The following is a 19506-nucleotide window of genomic DNA, read 5'->3' on the forward strand; positions in this document are numbered from 1 at the left end:
AAAAGCTTCTTTTCTACGAGTGTCCTTGGCCATTGTGGTTTATCATAGCAATAGAAAAGTGACTGATACAGTGGCCGTGTTAATTACCATTTTGGGGTCTCCGGGGAGCTGAATGACTTGTTCAGGGGAACCTAGACCACACATGCTGACTTCATACATAGCACATGGTCATCGGACAGTTACAGCGCATGTGCATTTGGCTTCCACTGGTTGGGCACTGAACTTGCAGCAGAACTATTTTAGATAATAGGAGCCTGCCGGCGTAACTGTGTGTTGTTAGTGTTGTTTCTGCAAGGGCTCTCGTTTTTCATGTTGTAAGAATGGCGCTGGTTTTAGTACGGAGTACGACAATTTACTAGAGAGCAGAAAATGGTACTATGAAGCTGTCACCTGAACCCCCGCCACTTTGACAGGTGTCACATTCTAATATTTCGAAGGCGAAGAACTGCCTTCTGTTACCTGTGATATTGCTTTGTTTTATGACATCCCTATCTGCTTCAGCAGCCAGATTCCTAGCTGCTCATCTGTGACCTGGTTTCATTTTTTTTCCTGTGGTTATTTGAATGCAAATACTTGAAACAACCTGAAACGGACAGGTAAAATTCAAAACACCATGGTGACATTACGATGCCTATGTGTTTGCAGAGACCCTTTGTCTTAGTGATGACACTGAGTCCTTCGCTTCTGTGTATGTCAGTGTCTGTTTATGTTTGAAATGATTCTCTAAGACACACAGTTCCACCTAGTGCGGGGCATCTGCGGTCCAGCAACAATGGTTCTGGTCCCAACTCCAGGATTTCTTATATTACCTTGAACAGGTCTCTCAGCTAATACTTACCGGACAGGACTCTATGAAGACTGACTGTGTAGTGAGGGGCTGCAGGTAGACCTGCTTTTCATCCTGCCCAGCTCCTGCACGGCTAGCTTAGCCCCAGAAATAATAACACATAAGCTGTATTCATTTAAATACTGCCTGGCCCATTATCTCTAGAGAGTTAGTTACTGGCTAACTCTCACATCTTGATTAACCCATTTCTAATAATCTGTATAGCACCACAAGGTGTGGCTTACCGGGAAAGATTCAGCATGCCTGACCTGGTGGCTGGCTCCATGGCGTCTGCCTCATTGCCCTCTTCCCAGTATTCTGCTCTGTTTACTCCGCCTACCTAATTTTCTGTCCTATCAAGGGCCCAAGGCAGTCTCTTTATTGACCAATGAAAATAACACAATAGACAGATAACCCTCCTCCATCATGACTGAGATCGTGCCAGTGTGAAGAGAGTAACAGTTATTGTGCTGATCACAGCTATGAGTGTCTGTTGTTGTTGTTTTATATTCTTTGCTCTTTGGGAGCCCCCCACCCACCTCTCAAATAAATACATGGAGATTTAATCTTATTTTTGAATGCCTGGTCTTAGCTTGGCTTGTTTCTAGCCAGCTTTTCTTAACTTAAATTATCCCGTCTACGTTTTGCCTCTGGGTTTTATCTTTCTTTATATACCTTTCTTTCCATCTTATTCCTGACTGGATGTGCGGCTTGGTGGCTGACCTAGCATCCTCTCTTCTCCTTTTTTTGCTCCTCCTCCTCCTTCTCTCTCCTATTTATTCTCTCTCCCTGGTAGCTCCACCCATTTCTTTCTCCTGCTTAGCTATTGGCTGTTCAGCTCTTTATTAGACCAATCAGGTGTTTTCGGTGGGCAATGTAACACAGCTTCACAGGTTTAAACAAATACAACATAAAAGAATGCAACCCATCCTTGCACCATTAAATAAGTGTTCCATAGTGTAAACAAACGTAGCTCATCTCCAACTAATATTGCACAACAGTTGTTTGTGTATGGTCCATAGGAATTTATTTGAAAATGAAATAGAGATCTTAACTTCAACGGTGCTGTTGCTGGGGTTCTCCAGGATCACAGGGAATGTTTTGAGAGCGGTGAAGTTGTGACGTATGGTGGCATGATACTTCGGTACTTCTTAGACCCTGCTTGATGGATCTAAAGAGGAGCCTGTGGTTGCCAAGTGAGCATGCCCACTCAACCTGCAGAGCTACTGCATACCAGACACGTGAATAACATACTAATTGTTATCCTACCTTGGAGAAAGTCTGTCAGAATTGTAGCTTCGGGCACTGGGTAAGACCAAGCCTTTTAAGCTGGCCCAAAAGCAGTTGCTATTTTTAGTTCCGTTTCTGCCCTTTTTAAAAGAATGTTGTCTGCGCGCCTTGCTGCTCCTGGATGGTTTTATGCATTTTAATTAATGTTATCTTACTGCATTTGTGGCCCGAGGCTGATTTAGTGAAAGATGTAATTTCAGAAAGCTGATGAAATTAGATAGGCCTGCCTGGGAGGACTGCTGCTTATGTTTATGGTTGTAAAATATTTTGGTTCCGTCTATAATAGGCCGTTGCTGTGCTGTAAATACACAGCCCGTACGCTACATGTGTTTGTCTTGGAGTGTTGCAGGTGGTCCCAGGACACTAAGACAGTATTATTTCCAGTCTGGGCGGGGGAGGGCTGGCGATTTTTGTCGCTGCTGTCTCATCATGGACCCGTCATGCAAAGACACGTAAAAAGAGGAAATCAGTCTGCACGTAAGTTGTTGCACCCCTCCCCCAGCTTTATAATTTCAGGCCACGCGGATTCACGATTGAGTTGCTGGAGGAGACGTAACCACTTAGCCTTCTGCTTTGGGGTCTCCGTGAGAACCACAGGGCCTGGGAAGCACCCTTTAAACCACTTGTGAGCGCTGGATGCAGCTAAAGTGTTGGAGGAAAGTGAGAGAGATGATTTTCTCGCAGAAAAGAGATGCCAGGCATGCTTGTAACGCCAGCACTCAGGAGGCCGAGACAGGAAGATTACCACAAATTCCATACTGGTTAGGGGACAACATAGGAAGACACAGTTTCAAACAGCTTGTCAGCTCCCCAGCAACAACAACAATAAAACAATGGAAAAATGTTTTAGGTGAGTCTTGATATACACATTCAATAAAGAGACAAAAGTGTTATTTGTAATGATCAAGTGCAGAGAAATTTTCTCTTCAAGGTAAAAAATTAACATATGAGGCCACAAAGCACCGAATTGTAATTATTGTCATCATTATTAATAACTTTCCTGTCTTAAATGTTACACTCTTAATAATACCCGCTTCATGGTAGAATCCAAAGTTCTAATCCAAAACATTATGGGGAAGCAATAGAGCGGGTTATCAAGGGAGTAGCTGAGCAGGGTGTGGTGGTGCGGCACTTGGGTTGCTGAGGCAGGAGGAGAGTCCAGCCCAGACCTAACAGCAAATTTCAGGCCGGCCTGGGCTGCATAGGGAGATCCTGTTTCAAGAAAACCCCAACCCAACAACAGCAACAACAACAACAACAACAAAAATGACAAATAGCACAATAAAACAGAGAAGGATCAAAAAGAAAGAAAGAAAGAAAGAAAGAAAGAAAGAAAGAAAGAAAGAAAGAAAGAAAACAAGTGATTTGTTGTTGGTTTTGGTTTTTCGAGACAGGGTTTCTCTGTGTAGCCCTGACTGTCCTGGCACTTACTCTGTAGACCAGTCTGGCCTTGTATCCAGAGATCTGCTGGCCTCTGCCTCCAGAGTGCTAGGATTACTGACACGTGCCGTCACCACCACCCAACTGAAAATAAGTGATTTTTAGGAACTTGACACACATTATTTTTTATTTTCGCAAGTCAATAGCTAAAAGCATGTCAGTGGCCTCACCCCTTCAGGCACTGGGACTCTGGTGATTATACAAAGGCACATTTGTGTCCAGGTCTGCTTCTTTCCTGAGGTGGAGGACACCTTGCCCCCTCCTCCTGTTCCTGTCCCCACCCTCCATGCTTTTCTCTTCCATAGCGTAGTTAGGCTTCGAGGCTAGAATGCAACACTCCCTGCTCCCGGTAAAGTTACAATCTAGCGGCATCAACACACCTGTGGGGTACTGGAACTTTAATATTTATGAGAAAATGTAATGGCAAGTACTGAAAATTGGCAAGCCACTAGTTGAGAATTGACTTGTAGTGTTTGCTTATTTATTATTTATAGGGCTTGAGGTTGAGTGTATATGCCTTCCAGGTCCCCGTCTCTGATACTGGATGTTTGAATTTTTAGTCTCCCCAGTACTGATAACTTCTGGCCAAAGTCTGTAATGCCTGCCTTTCTTCTCAGGCAGGGTTCCATGGCTTTCTTCGGAAGAGAACGTTATCCCGGTCTCCTGAGGGGGTGAGTGAAAGAGCATTTAGACTTCATAGGATTAGTCATGGAGTCAGAAGGGAAGAAATGTGTGGCCTAAAGGCAAATCTGTCTGGTAGTCACTTGCATATGAAAAAGGAGCGTGGAGAAACTGTCCATACTCAGCTCCCGGGGTAATTTCTTCCCCCAACTTTTCATTTTCCTCCTTCATGTATTTTAAAACCAAGAGTTAGAGTAAATTGACCGATTCACCCTGACCTCTCAACGCTGCAGTTTTCTAAGGTAAGAGCGAAGGTCCCGACGCTGAATGGTCCACGTGTTTAGATTTCCTCCTTTTAATGACTCTGTGAGCAGATTTTTGGGAAGCTCTCTCCACTGCTAGAGCTAAATCTGAGTGACTATTAAGTTAGCTTTTATTGTCAACCTGACATAGCCTAGAGTCCTCTGAGAAGGAAGTCTCAATTGAGGGACTCTAGACAAGTTGGCCTGTGGGCGTGTCTGTGGGCGTTGCTTTGGTTGTTAATCTATGGAGGGAGGCCCAGCCCACGGTGGGTGGCACCATCCCTAGGCCTGTGGTCTCTCCTGGATTGTATAAGAAAAGCTAGCTAAGTGAGCCAGCAGGGTTTCTCCGTGGTTTCTGCTTGGGTTCCTACTTCAGTGCCTGTGCTAACATCTCTCAGTGGTGGACTAGACTGTGTAAGCGGAAATCTCCTTTCTCCCTCCCAAGTTGCTATTGGTCAGAGTGTTTTTAAAACTTATTTTATTTATTTAGTTTTTAAAATTTATTTATTAATTATGTATACAGGGTTCTTCCTGCATGTATGCCTTCAGGCCAGAAGAGGGCACCGGATCTCATTACTGATGGTTGTGGGCCACCATGTGGTTGCTGGGAACTGAACTCAGGACCTCTGGAAGAGCAGCCAGTGCTCCTAACCTCTGAGCCATCTCTCCAGCCCTTGGTGAGTGTGTTTTATCACAGCCATGGAGATGAAACCAGAGCAGTGATGTTTAGGGGAGACCTGTGTAGTTTCAGAGGAAGGCATAGATGGTGTTTCCACACAGCTGTTGCTAGGCATGGAAGAAAAATAAGCATGGCCAGTGGAATTGGCTGGTGATGTTCTTGTGCTTTCGGCAAGGGCATACCTATTCACTGAGAACTCGCTGACCTGGTTACCCATGAGATGAGAGGGCCTTTGGCTCTCAGTGGTCGACTCTCTTCCCAGTTCAGGGTGGGGAGAGCAAGGGAACAGAGTGCGCTAAGAACTTTTGGTCATTGGGGGAGCATTCCCATGAGGCTTCCTGCAGGGATGCTCAGGGGAGTAAGAGATCTGCCTGTCCCCTGGAGGTGAGAGGAAAAGGTTCTTCCCAAGACTGAAGTAGGGACACACACCACCACCTAGACCCTCTAGCTACCGTGTATAAAAGCCTGGATCCTGTGGCAGTGAACTGGGATCCGTTTGCAGCTGTGCACCCATGGGGATTCCTCCCTCCAAAGACAAGGGATCCCCCGTTTCCTTCCTTCCAAGAGATACTTTATTCACCCCCTCTTTGCCGTGACTGAGGTGGCTCTTTCAGATTCAGCATGGGAATTGTTGGGGTGAGCGAGAAAGAGGCTAAGGGTGCCTGGAGTTGACATTGTGGAACACTGTTTTGTGTGCCTTCCTTGGGGCTTTAAAAGGTTGCTGCTGTGAAAATGACTCCCTCCTGCTTCTGTACTCTTAAAGAACCGAGCTCTCCTAACCTTTGTAGTCTTTTCTCTACCATTCTATGACTTGTATGGTATTTAAAAAAAAGTTTCAGTATGTAGTTCTGACTGACCTCAAACTCACAGGGATCTACCTTTCCCTATATTCTTAATGCTGGGGCTAAAGGCGTGTGCCACCTTATAGGAAATTTCATCTTAATGTTTTTTTTTTTCTTCCTCGAGACAGGGCTTTATTCTGTAGCTCAGGCTGGCCTGAATTTACTATGCATGACCCAGACTGGCCTTGAAATCTTGGCAATCCTCCTGCCTCAGCCTCCCAAGTGCTGGGATTACAGATGTGAGCCACCAGGCCTGACTTGGAAATTTTAAATAAAGCCAGCCGTATTAAATATTCATGGACTCAGTTTTTACTTGTTTAAAGTCTTTGGAGATTTGTCTTCAGAGAAGGTTAATATGGCAGTTATTCTGCTTTACATTTCTCGCAATGTTTAATTGATACTATATTTCACGAAGATTATTGCAGGTTTATTGCTGTTGTGTTTGGAGCTGTGGTTTTGTGCTGTGACTCAGAGACACAAGATCCTCGTCTATTTCCATTTTTGATCGTGTGTACTCTGAACCGAGAGATCAAGAAGGTCTTTTAACTCTTTAGTGGCCACGGTGGACAGGAGGGTATGTGGGTAGGGTAGGTCTGGAGTTACTGTGTCTATGGATGTTGCAGTGTGAATACCTAATGATGGAATGCACATTGAGGCTGTGTTCCTTTTAAGTTAGTGTGTAAATAGATGAACATACATGACACCCCCAGAAGGCTGTACCCCCAGAGGAAGAAGGAGGGTTTTCTCACCAATCACAACCCTTAATACTTATCTTATGGATGAAAATTGGGAAAGGAGGAAGGAAATTTTCCTTTCCTTATGGAAGGAAAATTGGGGAGGGAGCAGTTGTAGGTGGGTAGAAGGGAACAGTAAAAGCTAAAGAGTCTAGACGCTAACAAAGCAAGGCAGAGGAGGCCTTACTATTTTACTGGGTGTCAGAAGGTTCTGGAAGGAACCCCAGGCTAGGAATTAACACACTTGGTTCCTTGCCACTTCCCGAGAATGCAGAATGTGACTTTGGGTGACTCAGTGAACTTCAGGGCGTTGTTTTCGTGTCTGCCCAGCCTTTCCCCCAGGCATATTGTGAAGCTCTGGAAGGTGTGGAGAAGGACCAGCAGCAAGCTGTGAAGGCTCTCACGTGAGGTTTGTGTGGGCTGTGATGGAGGTTGAAGTGGCTGGCATGCTGGAAGCCCCCGTGCAATGGACCACTCACCCTCTGATAGTTGGTGAAGTACACTCACAGCTCCTGGCTGTCATCCTAATGGAGAAGAAAGATAGTAACCACCCTGTGTAGAATTGTAAGCCTTCCTAAGTACCTTGTGACTAACAAGGCCAGGGAGCTCATTCTAGTCTGAGCAGGGGACAGAACTCGGCTGTGGGCTTTGAAGTTCTTCTGGGAAACTCTGATGTCCTAGAGAGTGACTTGATCCCAAGTCACTTTAGTGAGATTAATCTATCAGAATAGATGGATGGAGGATTGAGTCTGGGAAAAGAGAGAAATGATATTATTCTTATAGTTATATAAAAAGCATAGACTTTTTGATGTTTTATAGATTGAGTCTCCCTTATCTGAAATGCTAGGGCATAGAAGTGTTTCAGATTTTAATTTTTTTTAGATTTTAGAATATTTATATAGGCTTTACTGTTTGAACACTCCTAATCTAAAATTCAAAATTCAAAAATACACCAGAATCCATACCTGTACATTTTAGTTTTTTTTCGGGGGGGGGGGGAGTAAATTGTTCTTTGTTGATCTTTTTATGTCTTCTTTGGGTATTTTGATACTTACATGGTTTTTATTTAAAATTTTAGTGAACCATGTCATGCATGCTTTTGACTCAGAATCCCATGTGGGATCCAAACCCCAATATCTTTGTTTTGTAGGTGAGGAAACAGAAACTTCCCAGGGTGTGTGGCTGGGAATTGGACCAAGGCTGCATAGCCTTTGTGACTATTTTTTATTTGTTTGTTTTCTTTTTACGGCGCCTTCAACTTTCCCTCCCAACACAAAGGACTTAACATTCTCTAAGCCAATACAAAGATGCTGTCGTCTTTAAATGGCCAATGGGAATCCTTTTGTCTGAGCATGCTTTCCTCTTCTTTTTCAATTTTTATTTCAAAAGCCAAGTTTAAAAAAATTATACATTTTAATTAATTATCTAATTAATGAGATGGAGGGTATCTCACCCACTGTGTAGAGCAGGCTGACTTGAATGTACAGAGATCCACCTGCCCTCTACCTCCCAAGTGCTGTGATTAAAGGCGAGTTCTGCCATGCCCGGCAGGAAAACCAGTCAAACTTTTGTGGCGAAGGCGCCTGGTATTACTGGTGAGCTGCGTGGCTGTGTCTTCTGGCTTCTGTAACTAGAGTAATGTCCAGGAGTGCCAGCCAGTGTTTGGCTGTGTTCACAGGGCAGATCTCCTACTGCCTGTAAGGCATCCCTTGAGCATCCACTGGGAGTGTATCCTAGGACAGGGGAGGCTTTTAGTGGGTGATGGCATCCTGTGGTGATGTGTGCCTGCTTCGGCTCCTCGATTTCATCTGCTCCTCAGTGGGAGGAGAGCCCCTTCCATGAGGCCCTGCTTCTAATGGTTGGATTGTGAGCATTTGGGGGATTTACAGGGAAAGGAGGCACAGCTAGATCCCTCAAGATACCTTGAACAGCCCGAAGAGCCTCTTAGAGTTTTAGGGAACCGACTCAGGCCAATGCAGGATTTGTGGCTTGTGACACTGAAAAGAATTTCAGAATTAAGTGGTTTATGAAGTAGATTGGAGATTTTATTAAAGATACTGCACAAGGATTAGGAGAAAAGCCCTCAGAAGAAAGCCAGAGTCGCGTAGAGCATGGGTCTGGATCAGTCTGGTCTGGTTGAGACTGGTCTGGTCCAATCTGGACTGGTCGAGACCAGAGTGGACCAGTCTGGTCTGGTTAAGACTGGTCTGGTCTGGTCTGCATGAGACCAGTCTGAACCGGTCTGGTCTGGTTGAGACTGGTCTGGTCCGGTCAAGACTGGTCTGGCCTGGTAGAATCCAGTCAAGATCAGTCTGCTCCAGTCTAGACCAGTTCAGTCTGGTCTGGACCAGCATATTCTTGTCTGGTCCAGTCTGTTCCGGTCTATTCTGGTTGAGACTGGTCTGGTCTGATCGAGACCAGTCTGTTCCGGTTTGGTCTGGTTGAGACTGTTCTGGTCTGGTCTGGACCGGTCAGGTCTGGTTGAGAACGATCTGGTCCGGTCTGAAGTGGTCTAGTCCGGTCTGGACTGGTCTGGTTTGGTCGGGACCGGTCTGGTCCAGTCTGGTCTGGTTGAGACCAGTCTGTTCTGTTCTGGACCAGTGTTCGTCATGTGTGTGTCATGTGCTTGTCATGCATGCCATGTGTGTGTCGTGCATGTTCCATGTGTGTCATGTGTTTGTTGCACGCTTGTCATGTGTGTGCCACGCGCATCATGCGCCTGTCATGTGCACATCATGTGTTCATTATGTGTTTGTCATGTGTGTGTCATGTGTGTCCCGCGCGCTCTATGTGGGCTATGCGTTTGTCGTGCGCGTTACATGTGTTTGTCATGTGTCTGCCATGCGCTTGCTACGTGGATGTCATGTGTGTCGTGTTTTTGTCATGTGTGTCATGTGTTGTCACGTGCGCATTGTGCCATGTGTTTGATGTGTTTGCCACGTGTGTGTCACATGTGTCGTGTGTCATGTGTGTCTTGTGTGTGCCATGCACGTGTCATGTGTTTGTCATGCGTTTGTGCTTGTCATGTGTGTGTTATGCGTATGTCATGTGTGTCACGCGTCTGTCATGTGTTGTCGTGTGTGCACCATATATGACACTGTGTGATGTGTGTGCCATGTGTTTGTCATATGTGTGTCATGTGCATGTCATGTGTGTCTCATGTGTGTTTCTGGACTGGTCTAGTCTGGTCTGGTCCGTTCTGGATTGGTCGAGACCGGTCTGGGTCAGTCAGGTCTGGTTGAGACCAGTCTGGTCTGTTCTGAACTGGTCGAGACTGGTCTGATCTGGTCGCATTTCCCATTTGTTTGACTTATTAGGACTAAATTAAAAGTTAAATCCTAAACCCTGGGCTAGTGTAGACGTCTACAAAAAGTTAAATCGAAGCTAAACCCAAACTTTGGATCAATTTGGTTTATGGCTCAGGATTCCATTTGGTTTTTATTTTATTTTTTTTTTTGTGGCAACAGTAAGAGAGATGTTTCATGGTGTTTCATCAGGGACATTTTATATATTACCTTTCGATTCTGCTTTTGGTTTTGACCTTTGGGCCCTGCCTGTTTTTCTGTGGTGTTAGCCGAGTTCATCCGCTGAGGACTCTGCTTTGATTTGTTTAATGCCACTGCCTGCTAACACGTCCATCCTCCGCAGCACAGGGCTGTGGACAGAAGGTTACTAAGAAAGAGACACCAGCTTGCAGTTTCACAAAGAAAACAATTGTCTTTCTTTGGTTAGGATCTCTTTTTGGATTCCTTATGCTTCCTTGATTGGTATGACTCTCCCCATACATCGTATTTTGTCTTTTATCACCTAACCATTTATATCTCAGTGTGAGCCAGGGGGCCAGAATCTCTTGAATATTCTATATGGAATTTTGTATTTACAGTATAAACTCTTTTGTCTGGGTTGTTAGGACAAGCAGCTGATCTCTTATTCAAAGTGGAGAAATGTAAAGAATGTCGCATTCAGGGCTGGAGAGGTGGCTCAGCTGTTCCCAGCATCTGCTCTTGCTGAGAAGCTCTCCTGACCACCTGTACTCCAACTCCAGGGGTCTGATGCCCCCTTCTGGCCTCTGCAGACACTTCAAGCGTGGGGTGCACATGTATCCATGCAGACAAACACACACACACACACACACAATACATACTTTAAAAAAATGTTACATTCATATCTGTTTTGCACAAGTAAGAGTTTTCTGTGTTGATTTTTACACAAACCATAACAATGACAAAGTGAAGTCTGCCTACTTTCAGTTTGCGTCGTTTCGAAGTTCTGTGAGAACACTAATACGCTAAGGCTTGGGCTTATAAGTTCCAGGCCAGGCTGGGCTATGTAGCTGGCTTAAGGAACCTACCTCTAGATAAGCAGATAGATAGATAGATAGATAAAAAGAATAAAAAAAATCATAGGAAAAGAACCCTAAGACACTTGTGAAATACTTTGATGGCGAAATCCCAGGTTTTCGTTTTGCCTTTTAGTTCTTGCCATCCCTGCCGCACACTGATTATAATAGCAATAATTTCCATAGTTCAGATGTATTGAATTATTCTAAATCATTCAAGTGTTCAGCTTCGTTCCCATAGAAACATTAATTTTCCTGAACTAACATTTTATGTCTTCATATAAAATGCACTGTGTCGATATACAATTAAATTCTAAGGACAAGAGACGCACACACCTTAGAGCTAGGCACAGCTCACCCCAGGGAAGGAGCCAGCTTGATTGCTGGGAGCGCGTTTCTGTTTCCCAGCCCATGTATAGATCTTTCTTATTTCCAATCTGTCATGAACTTAATACTTTTATAAGAAAAAATAAACAAATAAAAGACACATAAAATATAATCCCAATCTTAAAGTTAATTTTAGAGACAACAAATAAAATTACGTTTCAGTAAATATTGTTAGAAGTAGTATAATATAATGCAAAAAGATAAAATTTGTTCATGTTCATTAAAAGCATGCAGTCATAAAATCACTATTGTGCTTGCTAATTTTCCAGTTCCCATTATAACTAGACAGAATGTTAGGCTGAGAACTGATTACTCCAGTTGAATGCTTTTATGCGTGCTGTGAACACATGCCGTTCTATCAGTGGAGTTTTCTTTGGAAATTGGTTTCCTTCTTGCTCATTTGGTCTGTCTGCCGGCGGCTGGGATAGCTGGTAGCTCACCTCAGGGCTGAGGACAGCATACACTTAGGCTGCTTGAGGTTCTGATTCAGTGACATCCATACCGGAGAACTTCCGAAGGGGCGCTGAGGACAATGGAAAGGGTATCTGGTGCAGTCAGTGGGAAATGGGCGTGTTAAGGCAGCTTCAGCTCAGAAAATGCATTTCATTTTTTTTTCCCCAAAAATAAAGCCCTAGAAAACCATGGATTCCAATCCATCTCCAAACCTCCACCAGTTTCAGAGATTATTTTACACAACTATGGTTCAAATAAACAACCTCTAAAAAGGGGTTTCCAGTTTTAATATTTTTAGATTACATTTGAGAAGCTAATATAAGATTAACTTCTTATAGTTGCAATCGACAAACTAGCCTTAGATTCTCACCAGGCTCAGCGTGGCTTCTTGGAGCATGAATAGTCATGACTGGCCTGATAGGCAGGCACTTGCAGGGTGAGGGTTTGCTCTTCAGGGACTAGAGTGATATTCCTGCCCGATGGCTATGCACACTTTCACAAATATTATTTTTATTTTATATGTATTGGTATTTTGCCTGCATGTACATCTGTGTGCGGGTGTTGGATCATCTAGGACTGGAATTATAGAGAGTTTTGAGCCACCATGTGGATGGTGGAAATTGAACCTGCGTCCTCTGGAAGAGCAACCAGTGCTCCTAACCACTGAGCCATCTGCCCAGCTCCAGGCTGTGCACACTTGTAAATGCCCGCTCTCCGTTTATGCACTGGCTTCATCTGGTAACAGTCTGCAGACTGACTCCATCTGTGGCCCACACTTACGATAGCCCCGCGCTCAGTTGGGCTCAGTTGGAGTCATCCTCGTTTCTCCTTAGCCAGTAGATTGTAGTGGCTAGTCTGGCAGCATGGGTAGACAGAGGCTGGCTCAGAGACCCACTCCTGAGAAAAACCACTGCCTCCCCAGAAGGTCCAGACTTTTCATGAGATTCTCTGACTTAACAAAGATTAGGACCCTACTACCGGGCATGTTTGTATCATGTGCTTTCTATTCTAAGATGGTGAGAATAGGAAGTGTGCTTCCCTCCATTTCTAGTGTCCGCTGGGTTTATAGATAGCTGCCTTCTGGGGGTGTGGCCATTTCATTGAAGACCTTCTCTGGAGCCACAGTCTCTCACATTTTCTTAAAGTCCCTCCCTCCCCCGCCCCATCCCTGCCAAGGAACTGACACAGCTTTGAACTCTCCAGTGTATTCCCGGGTCAGTAGGAATCTGGTTATCTCTTGGGACATTTCAGCATTTGACTGCTTCTTCCTTTCCCTCCTGGCCCAGATGGATTCTGCTGTTGCCAGCTAAACATACTGGAAAATAAAAGGGAACAATTGGGGTTTCTTAATCTCTCATTTTAAACTAACATTCACTCTTTAAAAATAAATTAGACCCAATCTTTTAACTTGGACTTTAAAAATAGCCCTATGCTCAAGGACTATTTGGGTTAGTATGTCTTGCTTTATTAGTTTATAGTTTAGACCTAGGCACTTAAGTTCTTCGAGCTGGCAAATGCAAGTTTAGCTGCAGTTGAAATTGTTGTTCTTGACAGTTAGTGGAGCGTCTAATGCTTTGAGGAAAGGATGGAATGTCCTTGGAGTGGTAATAACCGAGATTTTGAGAGCGAGACCATAAATCGAGGCAGCAGAGCTAAGGGAAGATGCGCTGATGACAAGCGTAGATTTATCTCTTTGAAAAGGAGCAGTGCGTTAATTTTAGAAGCATTTCCTTTCTTAAGGTTACACCTTGCAATTTGCAGATTTTCAATATGTATCCTAAAATGAGCTCGCTTGATAGTCAAAAAGTATCATTGAGAAAATGACAACGTGGCATCTTTTGCCAGGCTGCCTTTTTCCTCCATCAGGTGAAAGAAAAAGCCTGGATAATCTCCAGCAGCACAGCTGGGGAAGTGGTTTCCATGTGTCTGCAGCCCTCCCTCAGCTCTTCCCTCAGCGCTTCCTCCCTCAGCTCTCCCTCCCTCAGCTCTCCCTTCCTCAGCTCTCCCTCCCTCAGCTCTTCCTCCCTCAGCTCTCCCTCCCTCAGCACTTCCTCCCTCAGCTCTCCCTCCCTCAGCTCTCCCTTCCTCAGCTCTCCCTCCCTCAGCTCTTCCTCCCTCAGCTCTCCCTTCCTCAGTGCTCTCCCTCCCTCAGCTCCCCCTTCCTCAGTGCTCTCCCTCCCTCAGCTCTCCCTTCCTCAGTGCTCTCCCTCCCTCAGCTCTCCCTCCCTCAGCTCTCCCTTCCTCAATGCTCTCCCTCCCTCAGCTCTCCCTTCCTCAGTGCTCTCCCTCCCTCAGCTCTCCCTCCCTCAGCTCTCCCTCCCTCAGCTCTCCCTCCCTCAGCTCTCCCTTCCTCAATGCTCTCCCTTCCTCAATGCTCTCCCTCCCTCAGCTCTCCCTCCCTCAGCTCTCCCTCCCTCAGCTCTCCCTTCCTCAATGCTCTCCCTCCCTCAGCTCTCCCTCCCTCAGCTCTCCCTTCCTCAGTGCTCTCCCTTCCTCAATGCTCTCCCTCCCTCAGCTCTCCCTTTCTCAGCTCTCCCTCCCTCAGTGCTCTCCCTTCCTCAGTGCCCTCCCTTCTTCAACACCCTCCATTCCTCAGCTCTACCTCCCTCAGCTCTCCCTTCCTCAGTGCTCTCCCTTCCTCAATGCTCTCCCTCCCTCAGCTCTCCTTTCCTCAGCTCTCCCTCCCTCAGCTCTCCCTCCCTCAGCTCTCCTTTCCTCAGTGCTCTCCCTCCCTCAGCTCTCCCTCCCTCAGCTCTCCCTTTCTCAGTGCTCTCCCTCCCTCAGCTCTCCCTTCCTCAGCTCTCCCTCCCTCAGTGCTCTCCCTTCCTCAGTGCCCTCCCTTCTTCAACACCCTCCATTCCTCAGCTCTCCCTTCTTCAGCACTTAATCCTATCTGGAAGTCTTTGATTCAGCCAAGGATGCAGACCTGGCATCCACTCCCTTGGGTTCCTGGTCACAGCAGCCAGGGGGATTTTTTTGCCCTCTGAACTTTTAGGCTTTCTCTTTTCAAATGAATTTGCATTTCCACATGTTGGTTCTTTGATGGGTGGGCTCTTGCCCTCAGGCACCTTTCATGAACTCAGTGCAGGGCAGGGGGGTTTTGTTTCTCTTTTATAATTGTCACCACCTCCTCTCCTGCTCCTCCCCTTCCTCCTCTTCCACTTCCTCCTCCTGCTTCTCCTCCTACTTGTTGGGCTTTGACTATAAAGTTATCATTGTTTGAGTTCTTTTATGATAAACTGAACATCTATATCTATCTGTGTGTCTGTCTGCCTGTCTGTCCATCTATCTGCCCCACTCATTGCTCTTTTTCATGCTAGCCCTGCATAGGACTGGTGAGTAATCTCATGCCATAGATCGAATGTTGTCCTGCCTCAGAAATTTCTTTGTCAAAATTAGTGTGGTGATCTCATTGAGAATGCTCTCCCATAGGCTAATGTGTTTGAAGACTTAGTTCCCAGTTGGATTGTTGGAGCAGATTAGGGGGTAAACCTAACCCTAGCTGAGCTCAGGCCTCTCCAATCACTTTAATACCTTGGACACACGAGAGACCAAGTTTGCAGACTTGTGTAAGAATAAAGGTCCTTTGCTTTTACATACAGGACTCAGTTTCCTTGTTGGTTTTGGGGGGACTCCGTGATCTGGGCATAACATTTGGGGGCTCGTCTGGGATCCCCTAAGCCCACTGGGACCACTGCCCTGTAGAGTCTTCAGCCAGCCAGTGAGTTTTCTGTGTTTTGTGTGTTTAAGCTTCATTTGTGTCTTTCTGTTTTGGATATCCTTCTGTAAATGGGTCCAGAATCTGTGAGAGCCTGTAGACAGTCTACGTGGATGTGCCAAAACAACCACAACAACAACAACAAAATCACAGGTGGGGTACCTAGGGAGAAGTTCCCAGGGCCCTTCTGTATTTGGGTCCCAGGACTCTTCTGTATGAGAGTGGATCTTTCTAGTTTCTGTAGATAGACATGCAGGATACTCCTGGTGACATCTCAGTTTCAATTCTGCCTCCAGACACCAGGAGGATTCTATTGTTCTGTGTGCCATTTTGTTTTTGTCTTTTGTGCATCCTCTTTCTGACTTATGAGACTGCCGTAATGGGACAGACTCAGAGTACAGCTTCTTTGACATTGATATTGGATTACTTACAGGACTTTAGAGATGGGGCTGTAAGCATAGACGTATATTTTCCTAAAAGGGATGAAACAAACAACCTCTACTCACCTCTACATTTCATTGAAAGGAGGCAGTTTTGGCCTGTAGTGCAGGGTCAATGTAGGCAGGTTTCCTAGTTGGTTTGGGGTATGGGAGGGACTCTGTAATCTGGGCATGACAGTGTCATGTCTATGAGTTTTAACTGTCAACTTGAGGATCACCTGGGAAGAAAGTCACAATGAAGTGCTGTCTAGATCATGTTGACACTTAGGCATGTCTGCGGGTAATTGTCTTGTTTATGTTAGCTGATCTGGAAGGACCTGGGGTGGGAATGGGTGAGACCATCTTCTGGGTTTGGATATTGAGAAAGAAAGTGCACTTGCTGAGCAGCTTGGATACATACATTGAGTTCTCCTTGCTCTTGATATTGAGCATGGCCAGCTGCTTCAAGGTTCCCACTGTCTTGAATTCCCTGCAGTGATGGACAGTAAACGGAATCGTCAGCTAAAGAATTTTTTTTTTTTGGTTGCTTTTGTTTTGGAGACAGGATCTTACTCTACACTCTATAGCCCTGGATGACCAGGAACTATGTAGACCAGGCTGGTCTCCAACTCAGAGATCCATCTGCCTTTGCCTCTCAATTACTGGGATTAAAGCTGTGTGCCACTATGTCTGGCCCTACGTTGATTTTTGTCAAGGTATTTTGTCACAAAAATGAAACTAGGACATGTGTTTGTTGTTGTTTGTTTGTTTGTTTTTTAATCTGGTGAGTTTTATTAGGACTCCATACAAGAATGTGGGTAAGGGGTGGTTTGCAGGAGCATGGCTGCAGCACTGGAGGGCACCCCGCTGCCCCCACCCCAGTAAGCATTAGCGCCTGTAGAGCTTCCTGCCAAACCCCTTATTGGATTGCATCTAGTTTTGCCTCTTAGCTTTTATCTTGCCTTTTATCGTTGCATTTGTTCAACAAGATGAGAATTTACCACTGTGCCTTCCCTGCTTTCCAGGGAGATTGCCTCACGACAGGGCCTTTCCTTCCTTTGCCCAGAGCAGTCTGCTACCACAGAGCCACAGGGCAACAGTGTTGTTGTAGGGTGTATCGGGCGCGAGATTCTTCACCACGGGTCGGGATCTTGCCTCTGAGCTTTGGTAGCTCGGAAAATTCAGTGTTTTTCTCAGCTAGCCTGTCTAATGATCAGACCCTTGGGGGACAGGTTCTTGTTAACGTCAGTCCCAAGAGACTTGTGTAAACTAAAAAGCCAGATGGCTAATGCCGAGTGGAGACTAGAGCTGAAAAGGGGCATGGATGGGGCATTAGAGGCGGAGCCGCAGAGGAAGTCCAGTGAGGCTGTGCCATGGCGTTGGCTGCATCTTGATATGTACATCTCTGCAGACCCACTGAAGGGACGGGAATGCTGGTGAGCCACTCTTAGCAGCTTTAGCACAGACTCATAGGGCTCAGCTATTTAGGTCTCCTTTTTACTCTCCCGTTTTATCTTGTTTCTGTTTTAAAAACTTTATACCTTTCATTTTGAAAGCATTTCAGGCCTCCAAAGAAATAACAGAAATAGTAAGGAGAATTTTCCTGTATTTCCCACCCAGATTCCCTAAATGTTAACTTCTTATATAACACATACAGTTAACTAAAATCAGAAAATTAGCCTCGATGTAATGCTATCATCTGTAAACCTTATTGAAATTTTGGTAGTCATTGCACTATTAATGTTTTGATTTGTTTATTTTTTTTCGCTAGTCTAAGATTGAGTCCAGGATTAACTATTGAATTAATAATTAGTTAATACTCTTTATTATTATGTTAGTAATAATTGTTAGTTGTCCTCTTAGGCTCCTGTCATATGGAATAAGACCTCTGTTGTTCCTTTCGCCATGACCCTTCTGGAGTACTAGCTAATTTGTGGATGTCAGCGTGAGGTTTCGGTAGTGCCTTCATAGACAGAATGAAGGTGATGTTTTCACAGAAGGAGTAATGGGGTCTCACTTGTATAGTCCAGGCTGGTCTAGAACTTTAGCTATTCATGCCTCAGCTGGGGATTATAGGCGTGTGTGTGTGTGTGTGTGTGTGTGTGTGTGTGTGAGAGAGAGAGAGAGAGAGAGATAATACCTGGCTCTAGAATGGCTCCAAAGTGATGTCTCTTTTTAAAGACAGACCATCCTCTGATTTACTGTAATCGACTCCCTCTGCCTTCCCCATGGGTAGGGTACAATTGATTAAAGAGATATTGTTGGCCTCTTAGACTGTGCCTGGGAGCATAGAGCTTAGGAGTAGGGAAGTGGGCATTACTGCCATTTTAAGTGGTACTGGTGAGTGCGTGCTTATAAATGTGTACCGAGGGTCGAGATTGCATAGCAGTAATAAGGCTGTTATCTGAGTGGTTTAGGATGTTGATTTTCTAAATACTCTTAAAAATGAGAAGAGCAGTAGAAAGCTTCTGCATTGCAGGCAGACCCCAGAGAAACCCTGGGTCCCTGTTAGCAAACTGAATGGCTTTACCCATCCTATTACCTCACTATTGAGACGATACTGTCCTGTTGAGAGGTCTAGGAGCTTCTTGGTTTTGAACTGATTATATAGAGTAGGCATTCCCCCATTATCTGCTCAACGATTGTGTTATAAATAAAAATTTAACCTAGCATAAGCTCTCTGTGTCTTAGATTAAGAAAGCAAAACCAGATACCGTTCTTTTCTTTTTAAGTTCACCAGAAGTTCCTTCTGCGCCCCTCCCTTGCCCCATTTCTAGTTCTCATGTTTGCTGCTTTCTTAAACCTGCGGTCTTGTTTTCTTTCTTCCTATTCTATTTTGGAATTCCCCCTCGTTAATATACTACGAAAAACAATCTGCAAAACTTTAGTACAAGTAGAGGGGCAGCCAGAGGTTGCCGGAATTCAGCTTTTTGAGCCCTTAGGTGGAGGCATCTTGGAAGAAAGCTTTCTTCTGGTCCCACCTGCTGTTTTGAAAGAACTCCTTTGCCTTCCCACCTCTAAGCTGTCATTTTTCTGGTTCTCCTTTTTTGGAAGCTCTGGTAGGTAAAGCTTTGAGAACAATTTAGAAAAAAATGCAATTGCTCCCCACCATGTGATATTTGATCTAAGATAAACTCATTTGGCTACAAATTGGCAGTCACTGAGTTGGTGGAACAGTGCCCTATGTGCCTGGGCTCACCATGAGGGGAAGGAAACCCTTCCAAGGTGGCCATTGAATTGAGGGCTGTGAACAGCCTTTATCTGATTACCTGGCTTTGACTGGTTCTCCCTTTCAGCTTCCTGTGGCTACTGTGCTTGGAATTCTCTGCTCCTCATGAGTTGGTCTTAGTTCCCTCCTGTACCAGACTTTGGCCAGGTCCTGAGTTCGTGTCCAATACCAGATAGAATAGTTTTGATTTTGTATGATAGAAAAGTCAGCTATACTAGATTTAAAAC

General features: G+C 45.1%; 1 protein-coding gene across 10 annotated transcripts in view; it reads left to right on the forward strand.

Moving 5' to 3' along the window:
- Apbb2 (amyloid beta precursor protein binding family B member 2) overlaps positions 1 to 19506 on the forward strand; it is a 331864-nt gene that overhangs the window by 35723 nt on the left and 276635 nt on the right. The window contains exon 1 of one of the 10 annotated variants that reach the window (XM_085691824.2): positions 4174 to 4227. The exons of 8 other annotated variants lie outside the window; for them this stretch is intronic. The gene's annotated coding sequence lies outside the window, so the exon portion shown is untranslated. Of the gene's footprint in view, positions 1 to 4173; positions 4228 to 5137; positions 5157 to 19506 lie in introns of those variants that run through there. One more of the 10 variants, XM_087908995.1, reaches the window with a different exon arrangement.

The sequence above is a fragment of the Myodes glareolus genome, chromosome 8 (assembly GCF_982192425.1).
Source record: "Myodes glareolus chromosome 8, mMyoGla1.1, whole genome shotgun sequence".
NCBI lineage: Eukaryota > Metazoa > Chordata > Mammalia > Rodentia > Cricetidae > Myodes > Myodes glareolus.